The 15,673-nt window shown below is 37.7% G+C and overlaps 1 long non-coding RNA gene across 2 annotated transcripts in view; it reads left to right on the top strand.

Moving 5' to 3' along the window:
- The first annotated feature begins 1,620 nt into the window (after positions 1-1,620).
- LOC107836377 (uncharacterized) overlaps positions 1,621-15,673 on the top strand; it is a 48,697-nt gene continuing 34,644 nt past the window's right edge. The window contains exons 1-2 of one of the 2 annotated variants that reach the window (XR_001662260.1): positions 1,621-1,824; positions 2,234-2,330. This is a non-coding gene — a long non-coding RNA (uncharacterized LOC107836377). The remainder of the gene's footprint in view (positions 1,825-2,233; positions 2,331-15,673) is intronic. The other variant, XR_001662259.1, reaches the window with a different exon arrangement.

Below are 15,673 nucleotides of genomic sequence, written 5' to 3'. Positions count from 1 at the left end.
TCCACCTTGTCCGTCGATGACCTGCAGGACGCCTCCATTTGTCTAGGGCTGGTGTGGCAGGCTGCCTCAGCAAAGGCGGCCGAGGAACATGGAGGTCAGTGGTAACACGGCGAGGCTGCATGAGCTGGCTGATCCTTTATCATGAAGCGGCGACAAGCTGTCAGCCATGATAAAGTGGGAGAAGCTGCTGCTGCCCGTTCAATAAAAGACTCATTTTTCTACTTTAGGAACAGAGCTTTGCCTGTTACAGGTCTGATGCATGCGTCGGAATATCATAACTATTATAACATCACTGAGACAGGAGATACTCTGTGTGGAAATGTAGATTATGTAGTACCATCCGTGGAAATTTATTAGTCTGTAAATTTAGCATTCAAAGATCAGTCTACTCCTGTGATTAGATGGGCTGCTTTTTCTTCCTAATTGTATTGAGATTTGTGCAGAAAATCCATTTTGATAAATGTCTTGATTGTTGCTCTTAAGGCAAGTCGACCTAAGGTCATTTCAGTGCTCTGATTCCTATAGAAGTATTGATTGTGTATTAGATTTCGACAAATGCAACTAATCTTGTTATCTGACAGTTGGCCGACTCTGTCACAACATGCTGCGGGACCTGCAGCGTGTCCACATCCCAGCAGGACATCACATCAGAAAACAGTATCCAAGGAAATTTTTGGCTTCTTCCCGAACTTTGAATTTCTGCTTCTTGTGAAAATGCCAGTATATTTTTTTTCAACTCGTATGAAAAAGTTTTTGGACAGGTTTGATAACATTTTGGTTTCTCCGAAGAGCAACTTTGTGCAGCAAAAAGAACCATTGTGAGTGAATGATGTGAAAGCAGAATACAGATTTTTCTACATTTTAGTTTGCTCTGAAGTTTCTTGTAATAAAAATTATATGATAGAGAAGATAGAATGAGGTTATGGACCCTGAACTAAATCTCACTTGGTGTCTGTACATCATGACAAAGAGCTCATAGCTTTTGCAATTCAAAGAAAGAAAGACTTGTTTCTAGAGATTCTTTGAGTCATCCATGGCTTGTCCCTTTTAAAAGATTTTGTCCTCAATTTTTCTGCAAGGAGTTTCAACTTAAAGGACTTTCGATTCAAGGCTTTGGATTTCACTTATTTTTTTAAAAAACACATGGTGCAGCCCTGCCCTCCAGGGTTGTTCATTGAGCAGAAACCCTGAGCAGAAACCAAGTGGTTTCAAGATATGTTTGAATTGACTATGATGAAGACTGGCACCTCAGGGTCTGAAGCCATGTTTTCCAGATAAAAAAGGGCGTGTGTCAGGGCTCTGTTATGACTTGGACAAAAAAAAAAAAAAAAAAAAAAATGATAGGACAATCATCCCTGTTGGCCGTTAATGCCGTTTAGTTTAGATGGTGTTTACTGTGCTTATCTTCAGGTGAAAAAAGTTTTATTGCCACAGGCTCCACCCACAACAATTGAAAACAAGACAACAACAAAAAACAACAATAAAAAAAAACAAAACAAAGGAAAACAATTACTTCTAATTAAAGTAAATTCTTATCAATGTATACAAAATAAATAAAGTAATCATAACACTGAAAAAAAGAAGCCTGTGACCAAAAATACAATACTCAATTTAAGAGAAAACGCTCAATTAGCATGACGTCATTACGTCATCACGCGTCTCCCTCCCGGTGCGCTTTAATCCGGAAACAGCTTTGTTTGAACATCTGAACCGGGAAAATGTTTGACGCTGAAAATCACAAGCTAGGATGAATATGACAACTGAGACAGGAACTCCGCGTGTGCGTCCACGAGGAAACGCGCCAGTTTGTGCTGAAACCAAAAGGTAAGATATGCCGCATGTGCGCCGTACCGCTTGCATGTCGGCTCGTACCTTTACTGTAGGACCGTCCCAGGTCGTGACGGCTCTTCCGTCACAAGGTGGACAAGGTGAAATTGAGATTATAATACAAACTGTTACTGAACGCTGACGAGCTGTTTCTTTTCTTACCTACAGTCATGACCTATGTGTAATGTATTAAAAATTTAAATGTGAAAAACAAGCTGCTGAACTCGCAGACAAGCTGCAAACAGCAGGGTTAACCTTCAGGAAACCACTATGTAGCTCAGCAATTCAGGAGGAGGTCAGGGTTTGCCCGCCTTCTCTGCATTAAAGGATTATGGTTGAGGGTCGTGTTTTTTTGTTTTTTTGTATGGTTACGTTTCCATTGGGCCAATTTTTTTTTTTTTTGCAGAAGACAGAGGACCAGCTAAGGGGATTATTGTTTTTCTCCAAGTCCATCACCAGCAATATGATGTGGAGAAGGTAGAGCGGTTCTCAAAAGTCTACCAGTAAGTCAAAATGCCACATTTTTATTTTTATGATGTAGGAAAGTGGGAGCATGATTTAAAAAAAAATCAAACAAAAATCTAAATATTTTTCATCTAGAATGTGACATGGTTTTGCACAACTGATCAAAAACGTAAAATCAGCGAAGGTGAAAAACATAACAGCATGATTGCATTTGTGGTCATATCACATAATTCAGTTATGACATGCTGCCAAACGCCTACATCTAGAACTTGAAATATAGCAGCCCTGGACGTCTGGAGTACTCCTGACCCTGTTTATAGTGATCAGATTCCCTGTTGTGACAGCAGGCATAAACTTGAGACCGATTGATGAAACTGAATCCCCCAAGCATTACTTCAGAGGATTTACATTATCTTACCCCTGGAAGATTTTTGTTAAAAGTAAGATGGTACTTTTGTATGGAAGCATTTTAGTGGCGTAATGGTGGAATCGTGACTTGAATCTGATAGAGAGCTAAAGATGAACACAGATATTTCAAAATGAAAAAAAAAATTTTTTTTTTTTATTTGCTTTACATTAAAGCCTGGCATGTTAATAAGTTTATATACATTTAAAATGAGATGTAAACATCTCTGCTTTAGCTGTTGGCTCTGCGATCCACTCTAGCGTAATTGTTAGAAGATGGAGGTCAGGTTATAATTTCACAATGTACCTTTTTAGTTGTCAAGTGCTTGACATATACTTTTTTTTAAGGTTTTGTTGGCTCTAGTGGCCTTTATTTGAAAGTAGTTTGACAGGGAAGAGGGCAATGAGAGGGGGAAGACATGCAACACATGTCACCAGGCCGGGAATCGAACCTGCGACCACCGCCATGAGGACCAAGGCCTCAATACGTGGGTTGTGCTTTGCCCCTGCACCACCACAGCACCCCGACATATACTTTTTGACACAAAGTTTTCCTCAGATAATATTCTACAGATTTTCTTACATGAGGAACATCAGAACACATGTAAATGTGGTTAAGTCGATCAGTCGCCTAAACACTCCCACAGTGATGTAAAATTGTAATTCACACAGATTTGAGGCCTAAAGAATATTCCATAGACTAAAAGAAAATGTAACTTACCACTGATCTTTATAAATTGCGAAAGAACTGTAAAACCTTCGGAATTGAAAGAGTCAGTACTTTCCTTTTACCTTGAATGTATCTTGGTAATGAAACTGTAATATATTTTAGATTGTGCACAGAACGTTCCCTCCCTCCCTGCCCCGGTTCAGTTTAAAAGCTCCATCTGAAATGATCAAAGCATAAAGAGGGAATGGTCCCATGAGAGAGGGCACGGCTCAGTTAATAGGATTCTCCTTCCAGCAAGATTAGAGTTATCAATTTGCTGGGCGTCACATTAAGGAATCCTCAGCAGTTTGGGCCCGTGATGAACCAGAGCGAGGTTCACTCCAGATAATCAAAGTGAGAATCATAACGGTCCTAGGAATCCGGCTTAGTGCAGGAAGCGATGCTGACACTTTATCTGTGACGGTCTTCTGAAGTCCTGATTACAATAGCATTGATGAGGTGAGGGTTTGAATATCTTTAAAGTCTTCCTGAAGTGGTTAATATGTGGAGGCTCCTTTGTCAATACAGTTTCCACCCACCATTTTCTAAGAACAACAGGGATTATTTTGGGCTCATTAACAACTAAACCTCCATAACTGTAAGATACTGATGTCACTCTGTTTTTTATGTTCCTATGTCTGCTACCTATATGGGAAATATGTATATAATTCTTAAATTGTTTATCATTACTGACATAAATTTGTTATAAAAAGTATACTGATTGCACTTTAAAAATTAGGTAACTTTGTTATTAAAGGTAAAGTTTAAACAGTAATGATTTCCTGGTTAATGTCAAGTTGTCATAACAGACATTTTGAATAATGTCAACTTTGTATTAAAAGTGTCATAATTTACCGAATGACGCTTTATGACAACAGTCATAAATATTCATGAAGGCTTATTGATGTTCATGACAGGAGTTATGTCATGTTTATGACGGTGTCATGACAGTCTTATTCAACCCTCTTCAAATAAAGTGTTACCGTTGTTTTTTTCTTTTGATTACAAACCCCACTGGTCCAAGCAAATTATATAAAATATATGATTTATTCTTAACTCTATGAAAGCCAATTTACTGACAAGAAGTTTACCATACACATGTACTTATATAGACTAATTTAATATAACAAAACATGGACACCTTAGGTGTGGTGCAATACGTTCACTTGAAGTAATTACTAAAGGCAAACTTTAACTTCACAACTCTAACGTTCTTGCAATCATTTCCTATGTTGAACATTTCCACATTTTGGCTACAGCTTCCTCAGACAGTATTTAGCGAACTTTAGATGCTGAAAACCATGTCAGTTGGTTATAAACATGGTCAGTAAAATGATGTCCTCTCACATCTTTGAAGTATGTTTTGCTTTTGATGCATCTCTGTTCTGAATAGTGTTTTTTGCACTGGGATGAATTCACAGTAATCTACTGTGCTTTGATGTCACTGTCTCATTGTAGATTTCCCCATATTTAAAGTTGAACTATCCTTCTAGAGAGAGAGAAAAGAGTTTTGAGTGCCTTCAAGTGGTTGGATAATTATTTACCAAATTAATCATAAAATAGAATCCGAAATTGCACTTTAATGCAGTTTGGGATTAATTTTAATAAATCTGTTCACTCTGAAATGTCTCAGCTAAAGTTAAATCTTCTCAAATATTTTAGATTTTGAACAAGGGAGACATAAATGCAGTTCAGAGTTCTTAGAAAAATATCTAACGCTCATTCAACCGTAAAAGCAGTTGCCAACTTTACGTTCTGCAGCTGGGTCGATTACAAATCGTTTAGATCTTGTCACCATTTTGTTTTCTAGCAAACTTCCACCATGCAAACACTTTAAAGAAATTAAGTCTTCCTACATGCTTTTGTAACCTTTGAGCGTAATCAGTTTGAAGCAAAACTGTTTTAGCCGACTCCTGCACAAAATTGAGAAATCTGGATGTACTGGATGTTCATTTACATCTAAAACACTCTGAAAGTCAGTAGATATTGCTTATGAGAGTTGCTGAAATTATCTAAATAAAAGCTATTTACCACTCAACGGTTGAAATAAAAGTTTATATTTCAGGCAAAAATCAAATACAGGAGAAAAAAAGAATCAACACAGGGAAGTTTTAAGCTTCAGGTACTCCAAGGCCAAAATAAGCAAAAGTCCCTCTTCCAACTTTGAAATGAAATACCAGTAAATAGAGGTAAAAAGAAAAATACAAAAACTGAGCTCAGTGGTTATCCACAAAACTGAGAAAAAGGGACTGGAACAAAAATGGCAGAGAACCCCTACCAGTGCTGTGAATAATAATAAAATAAACTTCTCTTTTGGAATATCTGCTTTAAATTGCTCACACAGAACTATTCACAATAGGCTGCAAAAGTGTACACAACAGACAGGATGACTGCAGATCAAGGCTCTGGTAAAAGAGACTCGGCACTTTGAAAGTAAGCTCTTGCAGTGGCTGGCACATCTCACCTGTGGTAGACATGAAATAGAAGAGGAGGAAACCCCTAGAGATCAGTGATTGTAACAGATGTGTCATCTTCACACACCAAGTTTGCAGAACCTAGTGGATTTGTTTCCATGTGGCATTCAGAAATGGCCATATTACCAGTGTAGTGCCTAACAGGTGGTGACAAATGACACATCTGAAAAAATCTGCAACAACCCGAGCAAAAGTTGACTTTATTTCAAACAACAGGAGCGTTTGATGTATTTCAGCAAACAGCCGACGGTGGCAACACGGTTGGAGCAAACCCCACCTGATGCTTTTTGTCCCACAAATCTATGACTACTGACATAGTGTCCCATCAAATCCAATTTTAATTTGAAAAGAGCAATGGAAATTCTGTGTTTTGGCAATGAAAATCACACATTGACTGTGGAACACAGGTTCACAATCTAGCAAGTTCATTATGCAAAATATACATTTACATGAATACTGGATTTACTTTAAATTAAACTAATAATTCTCCATAATTTAATGAAATTACCATGAGTGATGCCTCTGTTATTATCTGCTTTTTTTTTGACCGATTGGACTTGCCGTCCTCTGGGGAAACTTGTTTTTCTGTTTGGAGTGTTCAGAGCCGTATCATTTGCATTTCTGCTGTTTATTTAGGTGTTATTTTGACGACTACAAGTTAATCCTGCATGAGGCTCAAGCTTAAAAGTTTTGTTAATCTCTGCAGACCTTGTTTCATCGTTTGAAGCTTGTCATAGTAATTGTTTGAGACAGCAGTGCAGACACATTTTGACAGTAATGAAGTGTAAATACTGCAGTGTTTCCGCTGCTCTCCGTTCCACTCTTCCAAATTCCCTGTTAATAACAGCAAATTAGAGTCGCTTTCTTGCTTTAATATTCATTTCAACATGGCGTTCAGGAGCGTTCATCTTCATAAAACCAAACCGAAGACAGTTGATGCCTGCAGTTTGAGAAAACAGCCAATGAAATCACTGTTTTCAACACCTTTTTAAATGTCAGTGCTCTGTAAGCTGGCATTAATCAACGAGAATAATGTTTTCTATGTACTTTTTGTAAACTGCTATTTCTTTTTATGAATAAAGTGACAGATAATCCTGTGCATACGCAGAAATATAAACTTTAACACATACATTCAGAGCACTGACAACATGTTTAAACCTTTAGGTTTATCTCACAAATAAAATCCCTGTTTTCGGGAAGACAATTAAATCTCCATCAGGAATACTGACTGTGGTAATCACTGTCTTCGCCGATCGGAGATTACATTTTGCTCAAAGTTTATATGTGACTGAATCCAGGTGGTTGGGCAAATGAGCAGCAATTAAATACAGCTGGAGAAAACGGTTTGCTGTATCATGAGAGGCAGAGTCCTTGTTTGTTCTGTGAGAGGACTCTAATTTTCCAGAGAAGAAGCCACTGTAGGCAAAAGCTGTACATATAGTTGGAAATTAACGGAGGTGAAACGGGGTATCAGTTTTAAAATGAAAGCCCTAAAGTTACCAATAAATCTTTTGAAGTCCTGAGTTTTTTACTCGGCGATAAATGCTGTGATACTTGAAATTCCTGCTGTAGCAGGTGCTGACTTTTTATGTGGTTGTTTAAAACCAAAAAAAGAAGAAAAAAAAAAGACTTTTCTGTGGCTTGTTATGGTTTGGTTAAAGTCAGATTTAGACAGTTTAAAATACCCTTGGACATCTTTTTCTTTGGGAATCTATAAGTCTGTTTCTTTCTTTTTCTCATACATTCTGATCAGTTTGTAGAACTGCCACTCTTTCTAGTTACCCATAGATCAATTTGTACCTGCCAGAAGGATGTTTTGTACTTACATTGATGACCCCGATGCAAAGAATCATGCTAAATTTGTCTGCTAAACTGAAATGTGATTATATCACATATCATATTTTTCTGTCGTTTTTTCTGGATGTTTAAAATGTCTTTCAGTTCCAGTGTTAAATGTTCACTAAAATTTAAGGTTTGTTAATCTTTGAGAATATATTCTTGCATTATTATGCCTTTACAATTACAATGTTTGAAAATTGTCTCAAAGCAACAATACTGTCATTTATCGCAATAACTTCTGAGACAATTTATCATCCAGTAAAAGTTGTTATTGCGACAGGCCTACATATATGATATGATAATATTTCAGATTAATTGTCAACATGAATCATGAAAATACTTAACTAGTAAAAAAAAAGAAATATAAATGCAATAGTTTAAGCATGAAGGAATACAATTGTTGGTTTAGAGGTATGAGAGAGAAAATACTTGAAATTGCAGAGTTTGCATAAAATACAGGGATTAATTAGTGAATGGGCGAACTGCCTTAGACCCTCTACATTATTATGTTTTATGTTGCATTTGCTTGTTTTTACTGCAATGTATCTGTCTTTTGAAAGACATTAACCAATGAAATATCTTATTAATCAAGCCAAATTATATATATAAAAAAACATTATGGAGGGGATAAATCCTCTGTGACAGGATGCTTTTCACACATGGGCTTCAACCATCTGCTCTGCTTAAAAATACATCTAAATTCTGGAAGAATATTGAATTGTGTTCATTAAATGTGAGGTTATGAGCCCAGAAAATTATTTCTAGTACTCAGTGTGCTTGTTAAATGCAATATTATTCAGAAAAAGACCAAAAATGCAGGGAAAAAACAAAACAAAACAAACAAACAAAAAAAAACTTTTTAATTTTAAATTCATAATAGTTTGGCTTTATGTGTTAAAGTGCATAAAGTCAAATCTCTACTTGTTAAGCTTTTCATTACCAGATGCTACCTAGTGTTTAGTTTGTGGTAGCTCTGGTGTTATGAGGAGAAATTATAAGTATGGACATCCAAACTTAAAAAAAAAAAATGGATTTGTGAAAAGTTATGGATCTCTGCAGTTCAAGTGTTTATATGACAAAAGTCCAAAGTTCGTCCTCTGTAAAACATTTTTTGGGGTTTGTTTTTTTGCATTGAGTTATCCATCCGATTTGTTTTAATTTCAACTTTCTCTGAACGATCAGTACTTCTATCAATGGAAATGTCTTTATTACTGACAGAACAACAGAGACGAGATTGAAGTTGTAATAAAGCAGATTTATATCCTTTAAACAGAACATTAACTGCTCAAATATTGAGTGAAAAGACAGCTTTACTGCAGGAAAACTGTGAGTGACAGTTCAGTGGATTTATTTGTCTGTATAAGAGGCCAGAAACCCCGCTGCACTCGGCTGCTTCCAGCGCTCGCGGCCAAGATTGATCTTTGTCAGGGCCACAGAAATTCTCATTGTTTCTGAGAGAGGCAGTCCATTTATTTGAAGGCCCGCAGAGAGCCGAGACCACAGAGGGGAGATTTAAAAGGCAACCTATAAACCCGCAGAAGGCTGAAGTGTGTGAAGCATGTGGTCAAATCGAGAAGAGAACACTCATTTGTTCCTTTGCTGAGTGAAGTCTGATGTTCCATCAGGGAGCTGCAAGCCTAGATTGGATTTTTAAATGGGAAAAGTCAGAGTGTGGTTAATATTGAAAACTATAAATAACATGTTGCATCATGAGTAATTCAAGTTCGCCTGATGACTCATGTGTACTGCATAAAAATGCCACAGTTATAAAAAATTTACATTGGCAAAGTGATTTTACAGATTAGAGTTGAAATCTTCTGATTCTGTTTATGACATTTTATTTTAAGTCCATCTGAATTGTTTTGGCTTTAATCAGTCAGATTAACTGATAATCTGACAAAGCAGATGCACTGAGATTATTTACACAGAAAAAGTGAGTAAAAGTGGACATGTTGTAATGCTTCAATGTTAAAAAAAAAGAACAATTCATCAGCAAAGTATTTAAATAAATTGACATTAAAAGTTTGTAGTCGCAGTGGTTTTGAGTTTTTTTTTTCCCACTGCTGGTTTAAAGTGTAAGATTAACATTACACAGCATCTGTTGCTCGTAATCTGTCATAGGGTGGCTGTGTGTGCGCGAGCAATTGTGTGTTAGCACATTAGGGAGAAGGAACAGAGACGTTTTGGGACACTGTGGAAAGTGAGTGCCAGGATGAAGCTTTCTCTGTCCACAGTGGGGTCAATATTGATACAGCCGACCCAAAAAGGTTTGCCAGAGAACAAGCAGTTCATGCAACTTTGTTCACTGTAGTGAAACCAAACCAATCAGGCTTTTGTAAAGTATCCAATTTCTACTGCTCAGAATAAACTAATGTTTAGAACTTCAGTTGTTTTTCTCGAATCAGTACCTTTAAAACCTTCTTCCAAGCTGTTCTTCTGTAATTCATGGAAAAAACAAAGTTTTTTTTTTTCCTGCTGGTAATTCAAACACCAAACTGCTGAGCACACAGCAAATTTGCAGATTTTAAAGTGAAAATTGACACTTATTACACTTTATAAATCGTACAATCTGATCGTTAAGTTCCAACAGAGAAAGCTTACACTGACAGTGCTTTGAAAAAAGCATTTGCCTCATTAATGTCTTCCCTTTCTGCTATTTCCTCCCGTTAATTGTCTACATGCTTTCTTACCTTCCTCTACCTTGTTAACACAACTTAACTGTGATTAACCACATTCAATAGACACATCCAGGCCTGGGAGACCTGTTGAATCAATAAATTGCTTAAACACAACTTGTCTTATGGCATGAAGTAGGCTAATGGATATTGGAAAGCAACACATCATAGCCCAATCTAAAGAAATTCAAGAGCAAAGACATTGACATCTTTCAGTCTGGAAAGGGTTGCAAGGTCATTTGTAAGGGTTTGGTGTCAAGAATCAGCAGGGAGAAGAATTATCCATGAATTAAGAAAACATGGAATTGTGGTGAACCTTTTCAGGAGTCTGGTTTTTACCAAATTACTCCGAGTGCATCAATAACTCATGCAGGAGTCATTAAAGATCTGAGATTGTTATTCAACAGGAAACAAAGCTGGTGGTAGTGTGATGTTGTAGACTTTCCCTGATTGATGGAACGATAAATTTTATCTGGCCATCAAATCTTGATCTTACTTCAAGTGTACTGCAGTTATTCACTGGAGCGATGATCCAAAACACAACAGGAAGTCCATTATTATTGGTTCAAAAACAACAACAAGGTCTTGGAGAGGTCAAGTCAAAGTGTATGTAAACCAAAAAAAGAAACTGTTACTGACCTGAACCAGCCTTTTCATTCTTAAAAAAACCCTCCAACGTGGCTGAACTGATAGAAATCCAGTAAGAAAAATGGATTAAAATTCCATAACAGCGATGGTGGCATGGGTGGGCCCACCAATTACTTTTTCACATATATGTTTGTTTAAAAAGCTTTTCTTTCCCACTTAAAATACTTCTTTCACAGCAGTGCTGACCAGGGTGTCTGGTCAGGAGTTTTGGCAGACACATACCAGCGAAAGATGGAAATGCATTTTCTCTTAGATGCAAGCATTGCTACCCTCCAAATCTGGGCCAGTTTTTAGATATTAAAACTGGTCCACCACTCTATAGAAAAGAATATTATTCACACTCATATGTTTTGCACAGCTGCCAGCCTTCCTAGAGGTTGAGATTACAGCTCTTCACGTATTTCCAGACTGTGCGCTCTGCAGGATTTTAGTGTTTGATTTGCTGAATCAATAAATTTAATCAGAAAGAATCAGTGAGATGAAGCTGTGACAGTGTAATGTCATATTGACTGTTCACAAACATAAACAGTGATTTTACCTCTAAAGCTTGTTTTGTCATTAATGTGCACCATTCGTGGGGGAGATTAGGTTTTGCAGAAGATTCAAAGAAAACCAGTTGTGCTTCCTTTGCAAAGCTCACATTTTATGATCCATGCTTTGTGAAATCTTATTATCTTCCTTTTGTGTATGTTTTAATGTTTCATTACTGGGCCGAATGGCTCTTTCTTTTATAGTCTCATTCTGCTTTAGTTATCTGTGTACATGAATCACTGACTGCGTCCCTTATTGCTCTCAGTTACATAATGGAAAAGGAGCACACGCTCTAATGTCTTCACCAAGTATCGATTGAATCTAAATGACTGTCCTTATGATTCAGCTCTGGAAAGGTTTCTCATTAAGAGTCCCAGCAGTGATGAATGATGGGGATGGAATGGGAGGAGAAGGAGGAGGGAAGAAGGCCAGGTCATTACAGACCAACAGATATGAAAGGACATCAGATCTTTCCAAATGTTCAAGGAAGAATCTCCTTCCCTGAGAGAATGGGGAAAAGGGGGTGTTGTACGAGATAAAGGGAGGAAAGATGTGTGGATGCTTTCTGTTTCTGCTCTTCTTTACAGTAATTCTTGTTGCCTCTCAGACAGTCTGGAGTACTGGCTGGCCTCGTGGTTTGTTGTTAGTAACCCTGACACGTCCGCTGGGGATTCAGACCAATGCAGACTCTTAAAAAAAATAAAATAAAACAATTTTACAAGCTGACAAAAACATCTGCAGTATGAAAAATAACGTTGCCGTTTTCAGTTGGAATCCTCATCACCAATTCACTTTCAGTTCACCGGACTCAGCTTAGTTCAAAATTTTGTTACAAGTAAAAACAATCCTCCAAGCACAAAGGGAAGGACTTAGTGCCTATAAATAAAGTCAATAATTTATATCTTGCCTTAAGTAGAATCACCATCATTCAGCAATGTCAAACTTTAAAGTATGTTGATGTTCATTAATGGTTCTGTAAAAGAACAGAACTCAAAAAGATTTCGAATTGCATATTGAATTTAACAATAAATTCAATATGTAAAATGTGTTTTCCTCCATATCTTCACAATTTTTAACTACCTTGTGTCAAAATGTCACACAGATCCCATAAAATACGTTCATGTTAGTAGTTAGAAGGAGACAAAATGGTAAATATTTAAAGGGGTACTGTTACTTTTTTAACCAAAATTGGATCCAACTGTGAGGCTGTGTGTTTCAGAACAGAAACCTAAAAAAGTAAACAAAGCCCCAGAGAACCATCCGTGTAACAGACCATGTTGTCAATAATATCTGCCAACACTGAAGCCAGGGTGATTTGGAGAGTGCAGTTCTGGCATACAATAGCAAACTTCCTTGTGTCACATCACAATCAACAAGTTCCATAGCAGAAACAAAACATATTAAGTTCTGAAAGTCCAACCAAAAGTTTTGTTGTTCATTTTAACTTTTAGAACGAAGGAAAAATGTGACTACCAGTTGTCTGTCAAAGAGTTTTTGCTGCTTTTATTTTTACTAGCACTGTAACAGTTTCATTGACTCGGAAAGCAGTGTAGTAAATCGTTTATGGTACAGAAACTCAAGTTAAAGGAACTAGTAGCTTTAGCTGGTTTCATTTTGTCTTTAAGGACTTTATAACCCTTCTATATCAGTCAGTCAGGGTTTGACTTCATCAGACTTCTGAAAAGTTTGAAGCATATGATGGCCCTAACCTTCCAATGCCACAGAATGTTCATGTACTTAGAAAGGTTACCCTCAGCAAGAAAACAAGGATTTATAGGAAACCAATTAGCAATAATCAGGCCTCTAAATGACATATGATGACGGTGAAAAGCCGATGGGTGTCTCGTCTGCCTGTCGATAGGCTAAAGAGTAGGGATCTCTCCTAGGCATCAGTGTTTCATCATTTCTTCATCAGTGTCAGCGTGTTGCTGAGCCTGAGTGAGGCGGCTGAATGGATTAACATCAAAGCTGCTGCAGGAATCCTCTCCCAGGGTGAGGTTAATGCCAAATGCTCGTCTAATGAATCAGAAAATATGCCATGGATCTATCAAGGCTGTCTTTCTGGATATGAGGGTGAACCCAAGGGGCGGGTTTGCTGTATTGGGAATCAATGGGTACTCACAGGGCCCGTCAGCCTTGACGTGTGCAGATTCAGTGAGTATATCCAGACGCACATCTGAGTTTCACCTGTCAGTTTGTTATTAGCTGAGGGTTAAGTGCCCAGACAAGAATAAAACCACCTGAGTTTTGTGATTCAGAACAGGCAGTTTCTCCAGCGCCTTTCATCAGCAGTCACCCTCCCACCACATGTGTCTGTCAATCAACATTTATTCAGTGCTTCAGTCAAGCCGTTCTCATGGTAATGTCCTTATATTTAAATGGGAGGCATATAGGACCAGCGGTGCTTCATGGAAATGACACATTCTTATAAAAATGTAAGTCTACTTTGACATTTGTGATGGAGTAAAGCATAAACATGTTTAGAGGCCTGCTTTTCTCTTTTGGAAATACTTTTTACTGTAATTTCCACATGCCGTAATGTTCCTTACCTATAATACGAATGCCACTAACAGCATCTTTACTGGTTTTTAACAAACAGCTGTCTTCAGTCTAGATTTCCAAATATTTTTTAACATATTACAGTTAGTAACATAAAATACTGCTATAGCAAGGCTTATTAAAAGCCATCCATCTGTTTTTATACTCATCTACTCTCAGCAGGATCATTGGGACTGGCATCTGTCTCCAGCGTCCATTGATGAGAGACAGGGTTCACCTTGGACGTGTTGCCAGTCCATCGCAGGGCAACACAGAATAGAAAACAATGCACACATACTTCTACCAAATGACAGTTTTGGAGCAACCATTTCACTGAACATGTTTCTTTTTGGTTTGTGGGAAAAACTCCATGCACCTCCATTCAGCAACTAGTTTAAAGCCCCTCCGCAGAGATGTCATCTTAATTCTTGGGGGGCTTTGAATAATCCACGATCCAATTCTTTTAAGGGCTTTGCTCCCTACTTTGACTCCTCCGCGGTTTATTGCCGTCAGTTCACAGGTCAGATGACCAGTGATTTTGACCTTGTTGTAATAAAACCACTGGTTTGACACCAGAGGAGATGGAACTCTGCCAGACGAGCTCCTCTTTCAAATGCAAAAAGCTGCATGATATTGGTTCAGTGATAAATAAGACTCTTTTCCTTTTTATCCGTGATGAAACAGCTCTGAGGTACACTGTGTCTAATGCACTCTTGAGGATCAATATGCTGCTAAGATTGTGACGCATTGTGTGAATCAGAGAGGCCCTGTCTCAAACTCAACGCTCTTTGCACAAAACATACAGGATGAACTGAGCTTTAGACAACATAAATGGAGAATAGGCAAAAACTGAAAACAGTTTCTTCATGTTTCTGGTTTTATGAACAGCAGTATTTTAAATTTCACTGATTGAATGACTTGATCTCCGCTTTCTATCAACTCATGGTAGGAGTAAGAAATCTGTACTTAAATACGTTCATATTGACAGAATGTAGTGCTTATGTGTTGATTCATTCTCACTGTTCTGGAGGTTCAGTTGAAATTAATAAATAATGTTGCTGCATTGCAAATGAGGAATCATACACAACACTACTGGAGTGCAAACATTTTCTCCAAGTTTGATGAAACGATTGCCCTGTTTACCACAAAGTAAACTGTAATACAACCAAATAACCCCCTGCTCTGTGATCTATTAATCATTTCCAGCATAAATTATTCCTTTATATCTTTGCTTTAACAGTAAATCAATGCAAAAGGATACAGGGATGGGGATGGGGTGACATTTTACTGCTGATTTCCCTGTGCACGCATTTTCACCTCTCTAACCGAGCCACAGAGAGAGGCAGTCTATCTCGGGTGAAGTGTCGTTTAGTTTGGTGCCCATTTTTCATAATCCACTGGACTTCCACAGATCAATACGTGTGTGTGTGTGTGTGTATGCGTGTGTGTGTGTGTGTGTGTGAAATGGGACTGGAGGCTGTTTGTGGGTCTTTAATGCAATTTAATGCAAGCTGACCACAGTAATGACCAGGAGCAATGGAAAAACAAACATTCCTGGGAAT

The sequence above is a fragment of the Poecilia formosa genome, unplaced genomic scaffold (assembly GCF_000485575.1).
Source record: "Poecilia formosa unplaced genomic scaffold, Poecilia_formosa-5.1.2 Scaffold54, whole genome shotgun sequence".
Classification (NCBI taxonomy): Eukaryota; Metazoa; Chordata; class Actinopteri; order Cyprinodontiformes; family Poeciliidae; genus Poecilia; species Poecilia formosa.
The sequence above is the reverse complement of the archived record's forward strand: the minus strand, read 5'-3'. Positions and strand labels throughout refer to the sequence as shown.